This window comes from Hyperolius riggenbachi, chromosome 10 (assembly GCF_040937935.1).
Source record: "Hyperolius riggenbachi isolate aHypRig1 chromosome 10, aHypRig1.pri, whole genome shotgun sequence".
In the NCBI taxonomy this organism is placed as follows: Eukaryota; Metazoa; Chordata; class Amphibia; order Anura; family Hyperoliidae; genus Hyperolius; species Hyperolius riggenbachi.
Genome location: NC_090655.1, coordinates 281,526,288 through 281,537,700, shown reverse-complemented (window position 1 = coordinate 281,537,700; position 11,413 = coordinate 281,526,288). Strand labels below are relative to the sequence as shown.

Sequence of the window (11,413 nt, the reverse complement as noted above, 5' to 3'; positions counted from 1 at the left end):
CACACATACATACATATATACAGTATACACACACACATACATATACATACATGTATACAGTATACACATACATATACATACATATATACAGTACACACATACATATACATACATATATACAGTATACACACATACATATACATACATATATACAGTATACACACACACATACATATACATACATATATACAGCATACACACACACATACATATACATACATATATACAGTATACACACACACATACATATACATACATGTATACAGTATACACACACACACACACACACACACACACACACACACACACACACACACACACACACACACACACACACACACACACACACACACACACACACACACACACACACACACACACATACATACATACATACATACATACATACATACATACATACATACATACATACATACATACAGTATACACACACACACATACATACATACATACATACATACATACAGTATACACACACACACATACATACATACATACATATATACAGTATACACACACATACATACATACATACATATATACAGTATACACACACACACATACATATACATACATATATACAGTATACACACACACACACATACATATACATACATATATACAGTATACACACACACATACACATACATATACATACATATATACAGTATACACACACACACATACACATACATATACATACATATATACAGTATACACACACATACATATACATACATATATACAGTATACACACACACATACATACATATATACAGTATACACACACACACACACATACATATACATACATATATACAGTATACACACACACACACACACACATACATATACATACATGTATACAGTATACACACACACATACATATACATACATGTATACAGTATACACACACACATACATATACATACATGTATACAGTATACACACACACATACATACATATACATACATGTATACAGTATACACACACACATACATACATATACATACATGTATACAGTATACACACACACATACATACATATACATGCATGTATACAGTATACACACACACATACATACATATACATACATGTATACAGTATACACACACACATACATATACATATATATATATACAGTATACACACACACATACATATACATACATATATACAGTATACACACACACACATACATATACATACATGTATACAGTATACACACACACATACATATACATACATGTATACAGTATACACACACACATACATATACATACATGTATACAGTATACACACACACATACATATACATACATGTATACAGTATACACACACACACACATACATATACATACATGTATACAGTATACACACACACACACATACATATACATACATGTATACAGTATACACACACACATACATATACATACATGTATACAGTATACACACACACATACATATACATACATGTATACAGTATACACACACACACATATACATACATATATACAGTATACACACACACACATACATATACATACATGTATACAGTATATACACACACATACATATACATACATGTATACAGTATATACACACACATACATATACATACATGTATACAGTACACACACACACATACATATACATACATGTATACATGGGGAACAGCAGTGACTGCAGCGGGCCCAGACGATTCCCGAGAGATTTCAGCATGAAATTGATCGGGAATTGGCCTGCAGTGTATGGGCAGCTGACAGATCTCTCCCCAATCAGACAGGATTAGAGAGAGGTTTGTCTCTGGGTGGAATCTGTCCATCATTGCTCGGTGTATGGCTACCTTAGCACATTGCTTCCATTGTCTCATCAAGCTCTACAACTTACTGCTTTCCATGTATGTCTAATGCTTTAGCTGTAGGGAGGGTCAGTGATATGCAGATAACTCTGACTTGTATGCAAATATAATGCAAATTGTATGCAGATAACCAGATTTGTCAGGAAATGCATTGGATTGGCTGAATTCCAAGCTACATAAAATGTTCATGCAAGCCAAAGGTATTATCATGTAATTGGCTGCCTGCAATGAGCACAACCCTCTCCAGTTCTCTGTCAGGCTGAGTGATGGTCAGTGTCATGGCGATAAATCTGAGCTGGTGCAAATTCTATGCTAATTATATGCAAAGTTATGCAGCTGCTGCATCTGGTCCATTTCTAATTTGCATAATCTTTACATCAACTGGGAATTCTCAGCAGCTCACTGACCCTCCCTAATGATAATTGCTCCTCCCCTCAGAATTGTCTAACAGGAAGTGATGATGTTTCTCTATTTGCAGCGCGGACTCCCGGCATCAGGAACCTCTCAGAGACTCGTCTCTCTGTATCCACAGACTGTACAACGGATGATGATGTCACTGGACAAGAGTCTCCTGCAGATATCCTGGTGACCCCAAATATTCCCCCAGACTCTACTCACCTGTCTAACCCTGAGGGGCCTCATACCCAGCACAGCTCTCCCCCTGCTGGAGGGTCTTATTCCTGTTCCGAGTGTGGGAAATGTTTTGTATGGAAATCGCAGCTTGTCAGACATCAGAGATCTCACACTGGTGAGAAGCCCTATTCATGTGCTGAGTGTGGGAAATGTTTTGTACATAAGTCAGATCTTGTCAGACATGTGAGATCTCACACTGGAGAGAAGCCCTATTCATGTGCTGAGTGCGGGAATTGTTTTTTCCACAAATCACATCTTGACAGACATGAGAGAGCCCACACAGGAGAGAAGCCCTATTCATGTTCTGAGTGTGGGAAATGTTTTGTTCGGAAATCACATCTTGACAGACATGAGAGATCCCACACAGGAGAGAAGCCCTATTCATGTTCTGAATGTGGGAAATGTTTTGTTTGGAAATCACATCTTGACAGACATAAGAGAACCCACACAGGAGAGAAGCCCTATTTATGTGCTGAGTGTGGGAAATATTTTGGATCTAAAGCAGAACTTGTCAGTCATGAGAGATCCCACACAGGAGAAATGATCTATTCATGTGCTGAGTGTGGGAAATATTTTGCATATAAATCACAGCTTGTCATACATGAGAGAACTCACACTGGTGCGAAGCCCTATTCATGTGCTGAATGTGGAAAATGTTTTGGACATAAAGGATCCCTTGTTAGTCATGAAAGATCTCACACTGGTGTGACGCCCTATTCATGTACTGAGTGTGGGAAATGTTTTGCACAGAAATCACACCTTGTTGTACATGAGAGATCTCACACTGGTGAGAAGCCTTATTCATGTACTGAGTGTGGCAAATGTTTTGTACATAAATCACAGCTTGTCGCACATGAGAGATCTCACACTGGTGAGAAGCCCTATTCATGTGCTGAGTGTGGGAGATGTTTTGGTAAGAAATCACAGCTTGTTGTACATGAGAGATCGCACACTGGTGAGAAGCCCTATTCATGTTCTGAGTGTGGGAAATGTTTTGTTCTGAGATCACAGCTTGTCATACATGAGAGATCTCACACTGGTGAGAAGCCCTATTCATGTACTGAGTGTGGGAAATGTTTTGTATGTAAATCACATCTTGTCACACATGAGAGATCTCACACTGGTGAGAAGCCCTATTCATGTGCTGAGTGCGGGAAATGTTTTGTTCTGAGATCACAGCTTGTCATACATGAGAGATCTCACACTGGTGAGAAGCCCTATTCATGTACTGAGTGTGGGAAATGTTTTGTATGTAAATCTCATCTTGTCAGACATGAGAGATCTCACACTGGTGAGAATTCCTAAGCATGTGCTGAGTGTAGGAAATGTTTTGCTTGGAAATTAAGTATATCAAACACAAGATGCCAAAGAAAATTAGTGCATTAGTGAGTTCGGGGCGTAGGATGCAGCCAGAAAAATAGCTCATCCTGCTCTAGCCAAATTGTTGCAGCAACTGGCGGAGATCTGTAATTTGGTAACTGGCTGTTGCCAGCAGGGGAATGTCCTCTTTTGAGGTGCTGTCACCGTCACCTCAAATAGTAATTCAGTGCTTTTACAGCTGTAATTCGCCTTGCGCCCTATGGCACCGCCCCAAATCATTGGTTCAGTGCTGAGCTTAACGGACATCCGAAGCGAAAATAAACTGTTGTATCTATCTTCCTTCTCCTAAAAATGACTTTTTAAGATATTCCACATGTTTATTTTATGTTTAAATCTACTTTTGAAGTTGTCACTGTTTTATTGTTTTTGCTCAATGACACATTCATTAAAGTATGCCAGAGCTAAAATCTATGAACTATTGAACCCTTTTATCTCTTTCCTGCTGTCAGAAGCCATTTTCTGCTAGGAAAGTGTTTTATAGTTGGATTTTCTTATCAGTGAGGGTCACACTGTAGTCACTTCCTGTCTGAGTCAGGACTGAGTCAGCCACTTACATACCTGATATGTAACTCTTTAAGACAGAAAGAAAAAAAGGAACACAGCCTAGTTATTTGTGTGTTAGGCACTGTACATACCCATATCTATCTCATCATGTCACATGTCACTTCGGGTATCCTTTAAATTAGCTGTCTCGCCAAGTGATGTTCACACAAAGATTCTTGAAGTGATCTTGTGTGCTTTCCCCACCAGCTATACTACACTAACCCTTGCTGCCTCCACCAACTACACTACACTAACCTCTGCTGCCTCCACCAACTACACTACACTAACCCCTGCTGCCTTCACCAGCTACACTACACTAACCCTTGCTGCCTCCACCAACTACACTACACTAACCTCTGCTGCCTCCACCAACTACACTACACTAACCCCTGCTGCCTTCACCAGCTACACTACACTAACCCTTGCTGCCTCCACCAACTACACTACACTAACCTCTGCTGCCTCCACCAACTACACTACACTAACCCCTGCTGCCTTCACCAGCTACACTACACTAACCCCTGCTGCCTCCACCAACTACACTACACTAACCCCTGCTGCCTCCACCAACTACACTACACTAACCCCTGCTGCCTCCACCAACTACACTACACTAACCCCTGCTGCCTCCACCAGCTACACTACACTACACTAACCCCTGCTGCCTCCACCAACTACACTACACTAACCCCTGCTGCCTTCACCAACTACACTACACTAACCCCTGCTGCCTCCACCAACTACACTACACTACACTAACCCTTGCTGCCTCCACCAACAACACTACACTACACTAACCCCTGCTGCCTCCACCAACTACACTACACTAACCCCTGCTGCCTCCACCAGCTACACTACACTAACCCCTGCTGCCTCCACCAACTACACAACACTAACCTCTGCTGCCTCCACACACTACACTAACCCCTGCTGCCTCCACCAACTACACTACACTACACTAACCCCTGCTGCCTCCACCAACTACACTACACTAACCCTTGCTGCCTCCACCAACTACACTAACCCCTGCTGCCTCCACCAGCTACACTACACTACACTAACACCTGCTGCCTCCACCAGCTACACTACACTACACTAACCTCTGCTGTCTCAACCAACTACACTACACTAACCTCTGCTGCCTCCACACACTACACTAACCCCTGCTGCCTCATCCAACTACACTGCACTACACTAACCCCTGCTGCCCCCACCAACTACACTACACTAACCTCTGCTGCCTCCACCAACTACACTAACCCTTGCTGCCCCCACCAGCTACACTACACTAACCCCTGCTGCCTCATCCAACTACACTACACTACACTAACCCCTGCTGCCTCCACCAACTACACTACACTAACCCCTTCTTCCTCAACCAACTACACTACACTAACCCCTGCTGCCCCATCAGCTAACCTAAACTAAACTCTGCTTCCTCACCAGCTACATTGCATTAACTCTTTCTGCCCCACTAGCTACACTCTGGGGTGCAAAGGTATGAAATTCCACGGTATGATAACCATAAAAAAATAACTCGGTAAGACGGTATTACGGTATATGGTATTATACAATTATTTGGACCCTGCCACACACATACACCCATACACACACACACACACACACACACACACACACACTGTCAGTAGATAAGGAAAGTTTGGAAAGGCCAGGTAAAACTGTAAAAAGATTCACCCTGCTTCTGCAAAAGTCCTGGTGGCGTTAAAGCTAGGTGTAGCCAGTAATAGGTGGCCGCAGCATAGGTAGCCAGGGATAGGTGTAGCCAGTAGTAGGTGGCTGCAGCATAGGTAACCAGGGATAGGTGTAGCCAGTAGTAGGTGGCCGCAGCATAGGTAGCAAGGGATAGGTGTAGCCAGTAGTAGGTGGCTGCAGCATAGGTAACCAGGGATAGGTGTAGCCAGTAGTAGGTGGCCGCAGCATAGGTAGCCAGGGATAGGTGTAGCCAGTAATAGGTGGCCGCAGCATAGGTAACCAGGGATAGGTGTAGCCAGTAATAGGTGGCCGCAGCATAGGTAGCCAGGGATAGGTGTAGTCAGTAATAGGTGGCCGCAGCATAGGTAGCCAGGGATAGGTGTAGCCAGTAATAGGTGGCTGCAGCATAGGTAGCCAGGGATAGGTGTAGTCAGTAGTAGGTGGCTGCAGCATAGGTAGCCAGGGATAGGTATAGCCAGTGGTAGGTGGCTGCAGCATAGGTAGCCAGGGATAGGTATAGCCAGTGGTAGGTGGCCGCAGCATAGGTAGCCAGGGATAGGTGTAGCCAGTGGTAGGTGGCCGCAGCATAGGTAGCCAGGGATAGGTGTAGCCAGTAATAGGAGGCCGCAGCATAGGTACCCAGGGATAGGTGTAGTCAGTAATAGGTGGCCGCAGCATAGGTAGCCAGGGATAGGTATAGTCAGTAATAGGTGGCTGCAGCATAGGTAGCCAGGGATAGGTGTAGCCAGTAATAGGTGGCTGCAGCATAGGTAGCCAGGGATAGGTGTAGCCAATGGTAGGTGGCCACAGCATAGGTAGCCAGGGATAGGTGTAGCCAGTAGTAGGTGGCCACAGCATAGGTAGCCAGGGATAGGTGTAGCCAGTAGTAGGTGGCCACAGCATAGGTAGCCAGGGATAGGTGTAGCCAGTAATAGGTGGCTGCAGCATAGGTAGCCAGTAATAGGTGGACGCAGCATAGGTAGCCAGGGATAGGTGTAGCTAGTAGTAGGTGGCCGCAGCATAGGTAGCCAGGGATAGGTGTAGCTAGTAGTAGGTGGCCGCAGCATAGGTAGCCAGTAGTAGGTGGCCGCAGCATAGGTAGCCAGGGATAGGTGTAGCTAGTAGTAGGTGGCCGCAGCATAGGTAGCCAGGGATAGGTGTAGCCAGTAATAGGTGGCCGCAGCATAGGTAGCCAGGGATAGGTGTAGTCAGTAGTAGGTGGCCGCAGCATAGGTAGCCAGGGATAGGTGTAGTCAGTAATAGGTGGCCAGGGAGAGGTGTAGTCAGTAATAGGTGGCCACAGCATAGGTAGCCAGGGATAGGTGTAGTCAGTAATAGGTGACCGCAGCATAGGTAGCCAGGGATAGGGGTAGTCAGTAATAGGTGGCCACAGCATAGGTAGCCAGGGATAGGTGTAGTCCGTAATAGGTGGCCGCAGCATAGGTAGCCAGGGATAGGTGTAGTCAGTAATAGGTGGCCGCAGCATAGGTAGCCAGGGATAGGTGTAGTCAGTAATAGGTGGCCGCAGCATAGGTAGCCAGGGATAGGTGTAGTCAGTAATAGGTGGCCGCAGCATAGGTAGCCAGGGATAGGTGTAGCCAGTAATAGGTGGTCACAGCATAGGTAGCCAGGGATAGGTGTAGCCAGTGGTAGGTGGCCGCAGCATAGGTAGCCAGGGATAGGTGTAGCCAGTAGTAGGTGGCCGCAGCATAGGTAGCCAGGGATAGGTGTAGCCAGTAATAGGTGGCCGCAGCATAGGTAGCCAGGGATAGGTGTAGCCAGTAATAGGTGGTCACAGCATAGGTAGCCAGGGATAGGTGTAGCCAGTGGTAGGTGGCCGCAGCATAGGTAGCCAGGGATAGGTGTAGCCAGTAGTAGGTGGCCGCAGCATAGGTAGCCAGGGATAGGTGTAGCCAGTAATAGGTGGCCGCAGCATAGGTAGCCAGGGATAGGTGTAGCCAGTGGTAGGTGGCCGCAGCATAGGTAACCAGGGATAGGTGTAGTCAGTAATAGGTGACCGCAGCATAGGTAGCCAGGGGTAGGTGTAGCCAGTAGTAGGTGGTGCAGCATAGGTAGCCAGGGATAGGTGTAGCCAGTGGTAGGTGGCCGCAGCATAGGTAGCCAGGGATAGGTGTAGTCAGTAATAGGTGACCGCAGCATAGGTAGCCAGGGATAGGTGTAGCCAGTAGTAGGTGGTGCAGCATAGGTAGCCAGGGATAGGTGTAGCCAGTGGTAGGTGGCCGCAGCATAGGTAGCCAGGGATAGGTGTAGCCAGTAATAGGTGGCCGCAGCATAGGTAGCCAGGGATAGGTGTAGCCAGTAATAGGTGACTGCAGCATAGGTAGCCAGGGATAGGTGTAGCCAGTAGTAGGTGGTGCAGCATTGGTAGCCAGGGATAGGTGTAGCCAGTAGTAGGTGGCTGCAGCATAGGTAGCCAGGGATAGGTGTAGTCAGTAATAGGTGGCCGCAGCATAGGTAGCCAGGGATAGGTGTAGTCAGTAATAGGTGGCCGCAGCATAGGTAGCCAGGGATAGGTGTAGCCAGTAGTAGGTGGCCACAGCATAGGTAGCCAGGGATAGGTGTAGTCAGTAATAGGTGACCGCAGCATAGGTAGCCAGGGATAGGTGTAACTGTTAGAATGTAAGGCCTCAGTTACTTTAACTGAGTTTAGTTAAAAGACTTGATTTGTAGAGTCTCCCTTTAAGCAGCATTTCTAGAAACATTGGAACATGGTTTTGTGTCTTACACAGAACAGCCAAGGCTGTATCAGAGATATCCAGGGCATAGGCCAGACCAGCTGGCGACAAACAACATAAATATGAGCCATTGTTATGAAAACATTCTTACTAGTACATTAAATAAAGTTATTCTTCAGAACAAGATGACCGGAGCCTGGAAACGTGGAATTTTACAGGCCATGCGCAGTAACGACTGTGCTTGTCATGATACCACGAGGTATCTCACGGGGTCTTAGCCAATAGCAGGTGATGAGGTATTGATCAGTCACTGCTCAGATGATGTCACATTTAACTCTTTGGTGGTTGGTATTAAAGCAGCCGATGGGCTCCAGAGAGCCACTTCTGACTTCTAACTACTGCTTCTTCTGATGGCTGGCTGAGGACTTCACTCCCTTTAATCTATTTGTAATATATTGCCATCTTATCTAACTGTATGCTGTATATAGGCCTATGGGCCACATAGTCTAGATGTAACGTAGTATAGATGGAACATAAGAGAGAGACTGGTTACCATTCACCAGGAAAAAAGGCAGAAAAGGGCCGGGGCCATAGATGTCAGTCTATCAAGGACTTTCACAGCAAAACAAGCGGAGATGTCGCTGGAAGCTCATCAAGTAAGATAAGTGTGTGCGAGAGGCTGCACAGAGCCGGAGCATGGAATGAAGTTCGAGTAATTAACAGCGGCGAATCTCTAGGGATGTCAGGTAGCTGTGCTGTATACACAGTTAATGCCAAACCAGGATCCAAAGGACGGAGCATTCCCGGGCAGCGGCGGGGCAAATTGCCGTAAGGGGAATACGTGGATCCACTGGGAACGTGTCTCAGGCTCCAGAGTGACGTCAGAAGAGAGATTCGTGAGGAAGATTTGCCACGGCTGCAGAACTGTCATTCGATTTGGGGAGCGTCTCACTGAAACAGGCAAGTGGAGTTTTTTTTTGGCTTAGAGCATACCGTATTTTTCGGACCATAAGACGCACTTTTTCTCCCCCAAAAGTGGGGAGAAAAAGTCCCTGCGTCTTATGGTCCAAAGGTAGCAAAAAATAGTAGTAAAATGCATTACACGTACTGCAAAAACTGTTATTACTGTTGCGCTCTGTGGGTCTCTGTGCCTGCTGCACATCAATCATCCTCCTCGGTCTGCCAGCTCCATGCCGCCAATCATCTGCCGATTCTGCCCCCGTGCCCGCTCTTCAAGTCGCCGCCAATTACCCACCTCCATGCCGCCCGCAATAAGCCTCCTCCCGCTCTCCATACCATAATAATCTGCCTCCACCCGCTCTCCATACCGCAATAATGTACCTCCGCCCACTCTCCATGCCACCTCCAATCCACCCTCTGTGCAGTTCGGTGTTCGGCGGCCAGTCCGCCCACGTGTCCACCTCGTGTGCTTGCGTGATTGCCGCTGAAACTCCGCCCACTGCTGGATGTATCGCTAGATGGCTGGACAAAACTACGTTGGATCTCCGCCCAGCACTCCGCCCTCTGCTGGGATGTACGGTAGTCCGCCCACGTGTCCACCTCGTTTGCTCGTGTGATTGCCGCCGAAACTCCGCCCACCGCTGGATGTATCGCTAGATGGCTGGCCAAAAGTACGTTGGATCTCCGCCCAGCACTCCGCCCTCTGCTGGATGCCGCTTGGTGGTTGGGCGTAAGTACTGAAGATCTCCGCCCAGCACTTTGCCCTGCATGATTGATGGGTAAAAGACCGCACACCCCATTGTCACACATCGCTTCTGTTAGTTCGCAGCAGCTTGTCATTGAGGTATGGTATGAGCTGCTAATATTGTAATGCTTGCTTGTAAAAATGTACTACCGTTACTGTAAATTGTATGCAGTACTGTAAGCCTCAAAAACGTTGTATACTGTAATCACTGCCACCCAAAGCCATTAAAGATTTCAGAGCTGCTCTATCGTATATATTTGCCCATCATGCAGAGACTTTGTTATTCAGCAATAAATGAGCAAGGAAGGATCCGCAAACCAAGACAGGTTGAAGTGAAAAAGGCTGAATAGTTTATTCGAAATAATCCACAGACAATGCAATAAAATCACAAGATCAACTCACGCGTATCGGGCCTACCATCTGCCCTTAGTCGTAGTTAAAAGTGAGCCTGTACAGGAGGAAATTTATATGGAACCGGGGAGAGAAAACTCCACCCCCGGAGACACACAAACTGCCTCTTAAAGAAACATACATCCACAGAAAATACAATATAAAAATTACAATAATAACATTGAGAATATCGTATAAAAGATGTAAAACGTTATCACTGAAAGACTGCTGAAGTAAGTATATGTGTAAATATAAGCAAAAAGAGAGAGGGCAGCAATAGTAGTACATGCAATAGTAGGACATGCAAATAGCTAGGTACACACAATATGTCTAATCGAATGGTAAAGAAGAAAACTTCAATATGTATAGACTAAACTCAAGTCCCATCTTTTATTTAGACCATGTGGTATACGAGTACCCAGCCTATGGATCCAAAAAGCTTCACGTTTCAGCAACAATCTTTGC

At 45.6% G+C, this 11,413-nt stretch overlaps 1 pseudogene; it reads left to right on the top strand.

The window, feature by feature from the left end:
• Positions 1-4,274, top strand: part of LOC137535519 (zinc finger protein 182-like) — a 14,212-nt pseudogene extending 9,938 nt beyond the window's left edge.
• Positions 4,275-11,413: the final 7,139 nt, after the last annotated feature.